Here is a 14,488-nt window from a genome sequence, read left to right as displayed (position 1 = left end):
GGCAGAATGAAGGGCGCGGGGTTCCCCCGGGGACACTCTCCTGCGCGCCTGCTCCGGCATTCAGAAACTCCGTGTTGCGCTCAGGCCCAAGTGCCAGCGAAAGTGCTATACACCTGCTCAGCTTCTCCTCAGTCCTTCCCAAGACTTTGGAGCATGTCAAGGGAGGGTCTGTAAGCCACAATTAAATAATGCGCCAGGTGGGCTGCTACATTGCCAAAGAAAAGAAGTGAGAATCTCCCAGCACTTCCCCAAAATGACATCCATTCCCAAACTGTTCAATATTTCGACGTCTCAAAGTGGCATACGGAAATATTAGGTACTACTGTATCGCTAATTTTGAAAAAAAATAATCATAACAGAAAATATATTCTGTTGTTGGCAGAGGCGGTTGCCACAGGGTGTTGCAACTATGACGTAGTGCACAGGCAGGACAGAAGGTAGCAAATTTTGGCAAGGGTGCTAAATTTTGGCCTTGCATGGGGTGCCACTGAAATTTGAAAGACCCAGGTCCGCCCCTGGTGGTTGGCAGCTGTCTGTCTTGAGAGGCAACAGAAGAGTGCTCCATTCGAGATGACATCAGACCGCTAAAGAGTTACAGCGCCTGCTGTGGCTGTAGAGACCGATTTGGGAGAGATATGTTTTATTGCAGGTGGGGCATCCGGTTGTGCTGCTGCAGTTGCGCTGTGGTGTTCCTTCTCTCTGCTTTTCTCCCAGCGGCCATTCCTCCTCTGGTCTCTACTGTGGACACACGACCTGACAGTCTCCAGGCACTGTGGTCATCTGCTAGGGAGTTCCACAGGGCGTGGTTAATGTTGCCAGCCTTCATGTCACATCTGCAGGCATCTTTGCAACGCGGAGTTGGTCTGCCAACTGGCCTGGTGCCTGATGCCAGCTCCGTTGGGGATCCGGCCACCTTCCATTCTGTGGAGACGACCAAGGAAGCGTAGACCGTCACTGAGACAGGAGTGCAAGCATGCTGAGAATGTAGGCTTGGGAGAGCACGTCTTTGGAATTGTGTTCTGCCATGTGATGCCCAAAATCTTTCTGACACAGCACATATGGCATTGCTCCTGGTGGGTGTAAGTTGCCCATGACTCGCTACCATAAGGCAGCATCCTTAACATGCAAGCCTGGTAGACCTTCGTCTTGGTAATGGTTGTTTGTTGTTGTTGTTTAGTCGTTTAGTCATGTCCGACTCTGACCCCATGGACCAGAGCACGCCAGGCCCTCCTGTCTTCCACTGCCTCCCGCAGTTTGGTCAAACTCATGCTGGCAGCTTTGAGAACACTGTCCAACCTTCTCGTCCTCTGTCGTCCCCTTCTCCTTGTGCCCTCCATCTTTCCCAACATCAGGGTGTTTTCCAGGGAGTCTTCTCTTCTCATGAGATGGCCAAAGTCTTGGCGCCTCAGCTTCAGGATCTGTCCTTCCAGTGAGCACTCAGGGCTGATTTCATTCAGAATGGATCGGTTTGATCTTCTTGCAGTCCATGGGACCCTCAAGAGTCTCCTCCAGCACCATAATTCAAAACAATCCATTCTTCGGCGATCAGCCTTCTTTATGGTCCAGCTCTCACTTCCATACATCACTACTGGGAAAACCATAGCCAGTGGAAAACCAACGGTTGTTAGCATCTCCCATTTCCTTTTGGAGAGGCGAGTCATTGCCGTAGCTGCCTTGCCGATATCACATCTTACTATAGTGAGCAGGTGACCTGTGTGTCTGCTCAGTGTGCAATGTCGATGGCGAAGTTCAAGGCTGTTAGGTTTTATTTTTGTTTAATATTATTATTTGTCTTTGGACAAGGTAAAGGTAGAGGACCCCTGACAGTTAAGTCCAGTCGCAAACGACTCTGGGGTTGCGGCGCTCATCTCGCTTTACAGGCTGAGGGAGCCGGCGTTTCTCCGCAGACAGTTTTTCCGGGTCATGTGGCCAGCATGACTAAGCCGCTTCTGGCGAAACCAGAGCAGCACACGGAAAAGCCGTTTACCTTCCCGCAGGAGCAGTACCTATTTATCTACTTACACTTTGACGTGCTTTCAAACTGCTAGGTTGGCAGGAACAGGGACCGAGCAACGGAAGCTCACGCTGTTGCGGGGATTCGAACCGCCAACCTTCTAATCGGCAAGTCCTAGGCTCGGTGGTTTAACCCACAGCACCACCCGTGTCCCAACACCACCGCTCTAGGTAAGATTAAACAAGGCAAGTTGGGTTCATACCAAGCTCAGGTAGCAGTAACACCAAGGCCTAAGCAACCAGTTACAGATACTGGGTACTGGGTACTGGGCACTGGGTGATGGTAAGCCCCTTTGGACCCTCATGCAATTTGAGCACTGAAGACGCAGGAAACCCTTATTTTTAAAAAACTTCCTTGGCCCAACTTACTCATGCCATTCCCATTTGGATTTCAGAGTTCAGGGGAACGAGCTTAGAATGGTTTTCTCAGGAAGATACTGGGTTTATTATCCTGTATGAAGACAGAGGTGTACCCAGGGTCCCTTGCGTCCTTGGCAAGGAGCTATATTGGCACCCCTCCTCCCAGCTAAAAAAATCACTTTACTGCAATAACCACATTAGAAATTACTACATTTTACACGACCCAAGCACTTGAAGTGTCCGGGCTGAGGATAAAGGCGTGGAGGAAGGGCGAAAAAAGTTGCAAGACTTTACGCGAGAAGGACAGGAAGCTTCAAAATGAAACATCCTCTTTGAAAGAGAATGCTCCTTTTACTGAAAGGAAGAAAACATAAAATAAAACAGTTATATGGTCACTAGAACAGTGTAGCATAATTACAATCATAAATATTATGTAAAGCAAAACTTGCATTTGTTTATGAATGTGCTAGAAACCTGAAAAATCTAACAATACATATTAAGCTCACAAAAAAGAATGATGATACCAAAGGCTTGATTATCCATAGGAAGGTTCAAGGAAATCTCCCATGTAACCAATTAACCAGTGTCTGTGAAAATTGTGTACAACTTAAGGAGTTGGTCGGTTGGCCAGATAGGAGAAAATATGTCCTGAAATGTTTTTTTTCACAGCTAAAGGGGTTGCATTAGTAATGTGCGTGATTTTGGATTTGTGGCCTCAAGGTGGATCCAAAACATTTCAGTGCACGCATTAGCTCTCAAAGGGTCATGCTTGGGTAAGTGACATAAAGCACCACATTATGTAAAGTAAACATGTAGTTTACTTCATTTTAGTATCTCCTTTGATGTCAGCGTGATTTCCAGGCGCTATCGTCAAAGGCAGTTGCCAGGGCAAACAACAAGGATGGAGTGGCAGCACGCTGGAACATGACTCGGGATAGGGGGCAGTGGTTTGTGGGGACCTATGCCAGCCGGGAGGCAAGAATCGGAGGCAGGGTAAGCTTCAGAGCTGGAGGGTGGAGTACAGGATGGGTCGGAAGAAGAGGAGGAAGAGGCAGGTCAGGCAGGGGAAGGGCCAGGGGTTTCCACTCTATCCTGCATCACTATCTTGTAGTACCAGGAGGGGAGTGAAAAGGGAGGAGCAGAGGACGTTGCCACGCAGGCAGGACACAGGTGGCACTGTGGTCTAAACCACTGAGCCCCTTGGACTTGCCGATCGGAAGGTCGGCAGTTCGAATCCCCGCGACAGGGTGAAATCCTGTTTCTCTGTCCCAGTTCCTGCCAACCTAGCAGTTCGAAAACACACTAGTGCAAGTAGATAAATAGGTACCGCTCTGGCGGGAAGGTAAACAGCATTTCTGTGCAGTCTGGTTTTCGTCACAGTGTTCTGTTGCCCCAGAAGTGGTTTAGTCCTGCTGGCCACATGACCCGGAAAGCTGTCTGTGGACAAACGCCGGCTCCCTCGGCCTGAAAGCAAGATGAGCGCTGCACCCCATAGTCGCCTTTGACTGGACTTAACCGTCCAGGGGTCCTTTACCTTTACCTTTTACCTAGTCTTTGGCTGCATGCACGCAGCCCGGCAGAAGAAGGTACATAAACTGGTGGAAGGGGAGTGTCTCCTGTTGCTTCAACTACTCCATAGAGTACGGAGCTGGGAACAGCTGCCTAGCTGTTAGATTGGTGTGGAGAAGCAATTGTAAGCATTATCTTCGACAATAAAGCATTAACTCTCTGCCATGTGCATTCCTTTGGCTGGGAAGTGACTCCCTGCCTTATTCCCCTTCAGAAATTGAACAGTAGAAACTGCTGATTATTAACCATCACCATAAAGCATAGAGCAGGGGTCAGGAAATGTTTTCAGCTGGGGGCCGGTCCACTGTCCCTCAGACCTTGTGGGAGGCGGGATTATATTTTTTGGGGAAAAATGAACGAATTCCTATGTTCCACAAATAACCCAGAGATGCATTTTAAATAAAAGCACGCATTCTACTCATGTAAAAACAGGCTGATTCCTGGACCGTCCACGGGCCAGATTTAGAAGGTGATTGGGCCAGATCCAGCCCCCAGGCCTTAGTTTGCCTACCCATGGCATAGAGTAACTTGCTCTCAAGTGAGGGGAAATGCCCCAAAGCTCATCTTTAGCAATAGCACCATTCCACATTGTTAACCTACATCCTTGTTCACACAAGCTCCCATACATGGAAGTGAGCCATCAACAGAGGAGAGAACTCCAAGATTATGGCCCTAGTGTGTGTGCAACAGGGATGTCACCTTGCTCATCTACTCCAGGAGGGAAATGGAGATGGAATGCAGGCTCTGGTTTAGATGTAAAATAAAGATTTGTATTTTTACATAACCTAGGCATTTATTATGGGACGTGGGTGGCGCTGTGGGTTAAACCACAGAGCCTAGGGCTTGCCGATCAGAAGGTCGGCGGTTCGAATCCCCGCGATGGGGTGAGCTCCCGTTGCTCGGTCCCTGCTCCTGCCAACCTAGCAGTTCGAAAGCATGTCAAAGTGCAAGTAGATAAATAGGTGCCGCTCCGGCGGGAAGGTAAACGGCGTTTCCGTGCGCTGCTCTGGTTCGCCAGAAGCGGCTTAGTCATGCTGGCCACATGACCCGGAAGCTGTACGCCAGCTCCCTCGGCCAATAAAGCAAAATCATAGAATCATAGAGTTGGAAGAGACCACAAGGGCCATCGAGTCCAACCCCCTGCCAAGCAGGAAACACCATCAGAGCACTCCTGACATATGGTTGTCAAGCCTCTGCTTAAAGACCTCCAAAAAAGGAGACTCCACCACACTCCTTGGCAGCAAATTCCACTGTCAAACAGCTCTTACTGTCAGGAAGTTCTTCCTAATGTTTAGGTGGAATCTTCTTTCTTGTAGTTTGGATCCATTGCTCCGTGTCTGCTTCTCTGGAGCAGCAGAAAACAACCTTTCTCCCTCCTCTATATGACATCCTTTTATATATTTGAACATGGCTATCATATCACCCCTTAACCTCCTCTTCTCCAGGCTAAACATGCCGTTCCTCATAAGGCATCATTTCCAGGCCTTTGACCATTTTGGTTGCCCTCCTCTGGACACGTTCCAGTTTGTCAGTGTCCTTCTTGAACTGTGGTGCCCAGAACTGGACAAAGTACTCCAGGTGAGGTCTGACCAGAGCAGAATACAGTGGCACTATTACTTCCCTTGATCTAGATGCTATACTCCTATTGATGCAGCCCAGAATTGCATTGGCTTTTTTAGCTGCCGCGTCACACTGTTGGCTCATGTCAAGTTTGTGGTCAATCAAGACTCCTAGATCCTTTTCACATGTACTGCTCTCAAGCCAGGTGTCACCCATCTTGTATTTGTGCCTCTCATTTTTTTGCCCAGGTGCAATACTTTACATTTCTCCCTGTTAAAGTTCATCTTGTTTGTTTTGGCCCAGTTCTCTAATCTGTCAAGGTAGTTTTGAAGTGTGATCCTGTCCTCTGGGGTGTTAGCCACCCCTCCCAGTTTGGTGTCATCTGCAAATTTGATCAGGATGCCCTTGAGTCCATCATCCAAGTTGTTGATAAAGATGTTGAATAAGACCGGGCCCAAGACATAACCCTGTGGCACCCCACTAGTCACTCTTCTCCAGGATGAAGAGGAACCATTGATGAGCACCCTTTGGGTTCGGTCAGTCAGCCAGTTACAAATCCTCTGAGTGGTAGCATAGTCAAGACTGCATTTTACCAGCTTCTTTACAAGAATATCATGGGGCACCCGCAACCCCAGAGTCGGCCACGACTGGACCTAATGGTCAGGGGTTCCTTTACCTTTACTAGGCATTTATTATTGTTGTTTCAATTCTTTGCCCACCCTTCACTTTAAGGACCCCAAGGCAGGCTGCAACAATTTAAAACACAATTTTAAAAGCAGCTTAGAACAAATTATCCACAAGAATAAGGTTTGTCATAAAAACAAGGCTGCTTGGTACAATGTGCAGGCAAGGCCTTGGTTTCACAAACCTGATTGTATTAGGTTGCAGCTGAACCAACCACAGCACCTACAGACTGTCGCTATTTTGCAGGAGGGATCCAGAGGGACACCATAACTTTAGGCTTGTGCAGTTAAGGTGCATTTAAAGCACTCTTGGCAACCTTAGTGCCACAAATCCGGACAAAAGGCGGAAGCACGAAGCAAGCACAAAGATGTATGAGAAGACTTTTGCAACAGAGAGTAGCAAGTAAGGTGAATTGATTGTCGCAGCTTACAGAGACGTCCTAAGAGGCAACAGGAAGAATGGATGAAGGATGCTCAGGTGAAATCAGACCAGTGGACAGCAAGGGATGACAGACATGATGGCTGGAGACATAAAAACAATTGTCCAAAATACAGTTAATTTTTAAGGATGGGGGAATGGAATCGGTGAGGTTTGTGTTAGCTACGTGTGCTCAGGATTTGTTGTTGTTGTTTAGTCGTTTAGTCGTGTCTGACTCTTCATGATCCCATGGACCAGAGCACGCCAGGCACTACTGTCTTCCACTGCCTCCCGCAGTTTGGTCAAACTCATGCTGATAGCTTCGAGAACACTCTCCAACCATCTTGCCCTCTGACGTCCCCTTCTCCTTGTGGCCTCCATCTTTCCCAACATCAAGGTCTTTTCCAGGGAGTCTTCTCTTCTCATGAGGTGGGCAAAGTATTGGAGCCTCAGCTTCAGGATCTGTCTTTCTAGTGAGCACTCAGGGCTGATTTCCTTCAGAATGGATTGGTTTGATCTTCTTGCAGTCCATGGGACTCTCAAGAGTCTCCAACACCATAATTCAAAAGCATCAATTCTTTGGCGATCAGCCTTCTTTATGGTCCAGCTCTCACTTCCATACATCACTACAGGAAAAACCATAGCTTTAACTATACAGACCTTTGTTGGCAAGGTGATGTCTCTGCTTTTTAAGGTGATGTCTCTGCTGTCTAGGTTTGTCATTGCTTTTCTCCCAAGAAGCAGGCGTCTTTTAATTTTGCGGCTGCTGTCACCACCTGCAGTGATCATGGAGCCCAAGAAAGTAAAATCCTTCACTGCCTCCATTTCTTCCCCTTCTATCTGCCAGGAGGTGATGGGCCCAGTGGCCATGATTTTAGTTTTTTTGATGTTGAGCTTCAGACCATTTTTTGCACTCTCCTCTTTCATTTTTCAGGAGCAGAAATGATTATATATGTATGCGGCGACAGCAGTGTGGATACTACTGGACCAGAGATGGGAACAAGATAAAGTCCCAACCAGAGACAAATGCTTGATGAAGATGACGGACTACGCCAAAATGGCGAAAATGACTGGGGAAATCAGAAACCAGGAAGATAGAAACTTTAATAAGGTATGGATAAAATTACAATTTACTTAAGAGAACACTGTAAACAACTAAAAACTTTGGCAGGATTTGAATAATGCTTGTAATAAAAAACTGAGGTGAAAATGGATTATTTTAAGAAAATAGAAAAAATATATGACGTGGTAGAAAAAGTTTGATAATGGAAACCATGGGGGGGGGGGAGTCTAAGGATTCAGGAAATCCTAAATGTTGATGATTATGATTAATGTTTGAATTCAAATACAGTGGTACCTCGGGTTAAGTACTTAATTCGTTCTGGAGGTCCGTTCTTAACCTGAAACTGTTCTTAACATGAAGCACCACTTTAGCTAACGGGGCCTCCTGCTGCCGCCATGCTGCCGGAGCCCGATTTCTGTTCTCATCCTGAAGCAAAGTTCTTAACCTGAAGCACTATTTCTGGGTTAGCGGAGTCTGTAACCTGAAGCGTATGTAACCTGAAGCGTATGTAACCCGAGGTACCACTGTATATGGTGTAAAACTGATTTTAAAAGATTGTAAAAAAATACATTTCATTTTTCTGTTTTTATAGATAATCTATGCTACGATACTAGCGTTTTAAGGCTGGTACGGCTTTGCTGTCAAAGCTTTCTGATGTTCTGCATCGAAAATTAAAATCTTGTTAATCACTCGGTTTCCTCTTGGAATGCAAAAAATGTACGAGCTGAAAGGAGGTGAAACAAGGGCATACGGATAAATTACTCTAGCCGTACACATGAAAGCTGGAGTTCCTGAGGGTGTGCCTGCCACACACCACACCACTGACCTGGGTATTCAAACATGAGTTATCCTTCCTCTCAATTCCAGTTACGCGCACATGACACAGAAGAAACCAGCTAGAATGGGTGACTCAGAGTTACAGCTTGTCTGGGTGTCTCTGAAACTTTCACTTCGTTTTCCATTGCTTTCATCACAACTTAGGGAAAAGCAGCTTGGGCTCCTGGTTTTCACCTACACAGAATTTCAGACTGGGGAGGTCATGACTTCCTGAACCTGAAACGCATCCTTCATCGTGAACACTCGATTGTGGAAGCCCCACCTCCTACACTTCTTGCGGTTACAATTCTTAGCAGCGTGCAAATTGTGCTAAGTTTTAGGCACTATGCTATACACGCTCATAATATTGATGGTAAATACTATGTTGTGCTTCTCCTAACTTCTAAAGCTAGTTTATTTAGCAGTACAGTGGTACCTCAGGTTAAGAACTTAATTTGTTCTGGAGGTCCGTTCTTAACCTGAAACTGTTCTTAACCTGAAGTACCACTTTAGCTAATGGGGTCTCCCGCTGCCTCCGCGCTGCTGCTACACGATTTCTGTTCTCATCCTGAAGCAAAGTTCTTAACCCGAGGTACTATTTCTGGGTTAGCGGAGTCTGTAACCTGAAGCGTCTGTAACCTGAGGTACCACTGTACTCATACAGGTGAAACTCAGAAAATTAGAATATCGTGGAAAAGTTCATTTATTTCAGTAATTCAACTTAAAAGGTGAAACTAATATATGAGATAGACTCATAACATGCAAAGCGAGATATGTCAAGCCTTTATTTATCAGAAAATTAGAATATTAAATGAAATCAGCAAAACAAGGACTGCAAATAGAGCAATATTGGACCTCTGAGAAGTAGAAGCAGGCATATGTACTCAGTACTTGGTTTGGGCCCCTTTTGCATCAATTACTGCCTCAATGTGGTGTGGCATGGATGCTATCAGCCTGTGGCACCGCTGAGGTGTTATGGAAGACCAGGATGCTTCAATAGCAGCCTTCAGCTCTTCTGCATTGCTTGGTCTCATGTCTCTCATCTTTGTCTTGGCAATGCCCCATAGATTCTCTATGGGGTTCAGGTCAGGCGAGTTTGCTGGCCAATCAAGCACAGTAATCCCATGGGCACTGAACCAGGTTTTGGTACTTTTGGCAGTGTGGGCAGGTGCCAAAGTCCTGCTGGAAAATGAAATCAGCATCCCCATAAAGCTCGTCTGCGGAAGGAAGCATGAAGTGCTCCAAAATCTCCTGGTAGACGGCTACGTTGACCCTGAACTTAATGAAGCACAGTGGACCAACACCAGCTGATGACATGGCTCCCCAAATCTCTTTTCTGATGAGAGCAGCTTTTGCATCTCATTTGGAAACCAAGGACCCAGAGTCTGGAGGAAGAATGGGGAGGCACACAATGCCAGATGCTTGAAGTCTAGTGTGAAGTTTCCACAGTCTGTGTTGATTTGGGGAGCCATGTCATCAGCTGGTGTTGTTCCACTGTGCTTCATTGGGGCTGGGGTGTTGAGACTGAGAGGGAAGGAGAGAGAGAGAGAGAGAGAGAGAGAGAGAGAGAGAGAGAGGTCAACACCAACACTTTGAATTGTGCTCGGAAACATACTGGGAGCCAATGAGTAACCAGAGTAACTAGAAATCTAGTAGCCCAATGAGTCCACTGGGTCTAAACACAAACCTATCTGAAGCAAGCCACTGTCAACACCATTTACTGAGCTGTGGAACAGTAGGACTCTCCTTAAACATGCTTGACTGTGCAGATAAAGGCAAGAACACGGGGCGAGACTCATTACTCTGGAAGCCCAGCAGACCTGAGTGCAGCAAGTATTTGAACCAACTGTCATACTTCCTCAAGGAACATAGCTGTCAACCGTCCCTTATTTGGCAGGAAAGTCCCTTATCCCAGTGCTGTGTCCCGCTGCTGTCCCTTATTGATGATGTCCCTTAAATTTCCCAGGTTTCAAAGGAAGCAGCTCCTCTCCCTCCCTCTCTGCCGGCCAGGGAGGAGGGAGGCTCCAACTGTGTTGCTTGGCTGTGTTGCTCACCCAATAGGGAGTCTAAGAACGACTGGGAGGTGGAGCTTGCATCCCTTGTGCCGATCAAATCAGCCGCGTTGCCTGGGGACTCGCCTTTGCTCAGCGCTTCCCAGCGGAGAGGTGACGGTGGTTTTCCTTGCTGCATCCCCTTTGCCGGGTTGCTGCGCTGTGGGAACCACCGCTTGAGGCTTCGTTTGGCTGCTGGCTGGGCTTTCTGCCTTTGGCTCGGAGGGGCTCAGAAGTTGAACATACCCGTGCTTGGAAAATCCCTTATTTTGGCTGCTGATCCCTTATTTTCGAGGCTGCTGGTCCCTTATTTTCAAATCTGTAAGTTGACAGCTATGTCAAGGAACGTAACAACCAGGCAACAACAGAAATTCAATAAAGAGTAATCAATGTCTCCAGCTAATGAACAGACTCTCCTTTCCAGGAAATATATTGGTCCACAGTCCTTTCGCTAGTCATTGGAACATAGGAAGCTTATTACTGAAGATTGGGCGTCTAGATTGGCATTGACTACAATGACTCACATCAGCTCTCCAGAGTTCCAGGAATGGGACATTCTCGGTCCAGCAACTGAACCAACTTGTCAGGAGTGCTTGCAGGAGCCAGGCCCTGTGACCGGTAGGGCTTCGCAGGACTGGGATTTTCCTAAGTTTATTCTGAAGAGGCAAGGCACAGTTGCACAGGTGAGGCTGATTGGTAACTCAAAGCACCTGGAAGCACCCTGGGGGTGGACATGTTAGCTCCCGGGGCTCAATCCTGCTCTCCGCTGAAGGGTGCAACTGCAGGGACTGGTTGTGAACAGGACAAATATTGAGGATTAAGATAGAAATTTAGTACCCATGCCATTGTAGTGGACGAGAAAATCAGACTGCTGCGTATTAATCAATGGCTTACAAATACAGATGAAATTACAGTGGTACCTCGGGTTAAGTACTTAATTTGTTCCGGAGGTCCGTACTTAACCTGAAACTGTTCTTAACCTGAAGCACCACTTTAGCTAATGGGGCCTCCTCCTGCTGCTGCTGCGTGATTTCTGTTCTCATCCTGAAGCAAAGTTCTTAACCTGAAGCACTATTTCTGGGTTAGCGGAGTCTGTAACCTGAAGCGTATGTAACCTGAAGCATATGTAACCCGAAGTACCACTGTATATTGATGCCCCCCTTTTAATAAAACATTTTTGGAAAATGATTTCCTAATTGCTGGAAAATCAATCCAGTAATTTTTCACACACCCAGCATGTTCCCTTCATTTCATTCTTTTTCTCCAGATAAATTGTTAAAGCGTGTGCATCTTAAAAAAAAAGTCTCAGTCTCAATTTCTGTTTGTTTGTTTAAAGCCTGTGTGTCGGCTCGTATTTTTTAATGAAAACTCAAACAAGCTGACTGGAATGAAACTGGTTTTGACATTTTAGGGTAAAACGAAAGCATTTGATTAGATTTTTTAAAAAAATGGCTAAATTGAATCGTCGAACTGAAAGCTGGTCGAGTTTAAGTTCTGCTGTTTGTAAAATAGAAACCTTTTACAACTTTGTTCAGCATCAAGGCTGCTTTCGGTGTGTGTGTGTGTGTGTGCAATTTCCTGTATTGACTCAGCTGCATAACTGACTTCAAGATCTGACCTGCATTAGCCTTCCACCCATATACCATAGATGGTCTCTCTTGGAATGCATGAGAACAATTCCAAACCGTGCCCTTTCCTCTATTTCTTAGCAGGTGCAGGATAGATAAGGTATTGCACAGAATTCGCACTAGAAGCCTGCTATGACAGCCCTACCCAGAGAGCAAAGTCTATGAGTTGCCTTCCATGTGACCCAGTCCTGGATTTACATACCGTATTTTTGGCTCTATAAGACTCACTTTTTCCCTCCTAAAAAGTAGGGGGAAATGTGTGTGCGTCTTATGGAGCGAATGCAGGCTGCGCAGCTATCCCAGAAGCCAGAACAGCAAGAGGGATTGCTGCTTTCGCTGCGCAGCGATCCCTCTTGCTGTTCTGGCTTCTGAGATTCAGAATATTTTTTTTCTTGTTTTCCTCCTCCAAAAACTAGGTGCATCTTATAGAGCGAAAAATACGGTATACAGTGGTACCTCGGGTTAAGTACTTAATTCGTTCTGGAGGTCTGTTCTTAACCTGAAACTGTTCTTAACCTGAAGCACCACTTTAGCTAATGGGGCCTCCTGCTGCCGCCGCGCCGCCGGAGAACGATTTCTGTTCTTATCCTGAAGCAAAGTTCTTAACCTGAAGCACTATTTCTGGGTTAACGGAGTCTGTAACCTGAAGCGTATGTAACCTGAAGCGTATGTAACCCGAGGTACCACTGTACAGTCATACCTCATGTTACGGATGCTTCCGGTTACATGTTTTCGGGTTGCGGACTGCGAGAAACCTTGAAGTACTGGAACGGTTTACTTCCGGGTTTCGCTGCTCGCGCATGCGCAGGAGCGCTAAATTGCACTTTGCGCATGCGCAGAAGCACCAAATTTTGCCGGCGCAGGATGCGAACACTGCGGGATTACGTCTGCAACCCGAGGTCCCACTGTAAGCTAAGCAAGCTATTCAAAGGGAAAACAACCTGGATGTACATTTCCAAAATATAAGATAAAAAGCAAATAAAATAAAACCTACATACAGCAACAGCGTTTTGTGTTGCGTATGGACCTATTAGGTCCGTAAATTACCACACAGCATATATTCAACACAAAGAGCAGAGACAATTTATTGTTGGCAAAGGGCAGCTGGACATATAAAGGGCCCCATTACCTTCATCAAACCTAAATCCAGCCCTGCGTGCGACCCCTGGGTGCATGCATGGCAACCACTGTGTGGAAAGGATAACCCCCCAAGGAAACACAGAAATATAATCTTTATGAAAAATTCACAATTCCCTGCTTCAATTTATGGGGGCGGGGAGACTTAAAATGTCAACGCCATTGCAACTATTTTGTCTTTCCCCAACAGGACAAAACAGTAACTTTGAGTTTGTGCGACTGTTTAGGCACCTTGCCTGCTATTTGTGAGAACTAGGTCTAAGTGTCTATCTTTTCTTTGCTGCCACTGATCGGGTTATAATTTTATTCTGTTGCCACAATAGCTTCTGTGCAGGACAGCATGAATTCATAGCCCTGAATTCATAGCACAGAAGCTGCACCCAAATAATGTTCAGTCCTGAAAATAAGACATTTCTCTCCTTTAGTTCAGAAAAGGGCTTCCCACCTTCCAAGAAATGAGTTTTCCACATTTTGTAAAGCATTACCAGATAAGCTTCCGAAGGGTTAACTTTGCAGCTACCTCTGTGCTAACCTGCCATTCCTAAGATATTAATCATGAAATGGTGTGCCAGTCATCTCCCACTCCTTCCTGATGATAATTTAATCTGTCATTTTCATCCAAGGCTTTCTGCTGGCATTTGGAGAACGGCTGTTGATGTCTTTTTCTGGGCACCAAAACCATAATTCAGAACCACACCGTTGCATGTGCCTCAGATCTGCTGAGCTCAGTGAAACCCGAGCATTTATATAACAGTGAGATAGACTGTAGCAGAGGAGTAAAATGTTCAGAAATGTCTGTGGCTTGGGGAGGGTGAGGCCCTTCCAGACGTAGTACTACAACTCCCATCATTCCTGGTGAGTGGCCATGCTTGCTGGGGCTGATGGGAGATGTAGTACTACAGCAATATCTGGCGAGATAACGGTTCCCCACACCTCCCTTGAAAGGCTAGATTTGCACCAAATGGAGGCAAGTTTATTGAATGGTGGATTGATTGACAGCTGTTATTTATATCCTTCCAATTCTTCCAAGCAGTGGCGTAGCGTGGGTTGTCAGCACCCGGGGCAAGGCAAGTAATTTGCGCCCCCTAACCCATGGATTTGCACCCCCTAATCCGTGGATTTGCGCCCCCTAACCCTAACCCCCAGATGTTGCGACCGGTGCGGCCGGGCCCCCCTGCACCCCCCACACT

The sequence above is a fragment of the Podarcis liolepis genome, assembly GCF_965112155.1.
Source record: "Podarcis liolepis genome assembly, chromosome: 13".
NCBI classification, from domain to species: Eukaryota; Metazoa; Chordata; class Lepidosauria; order Squamata; family Lacertidae; genus Podarcis; species Podarcis liolepis.
Note: the sequence above shows the minus strand (reverse complement) of the source record.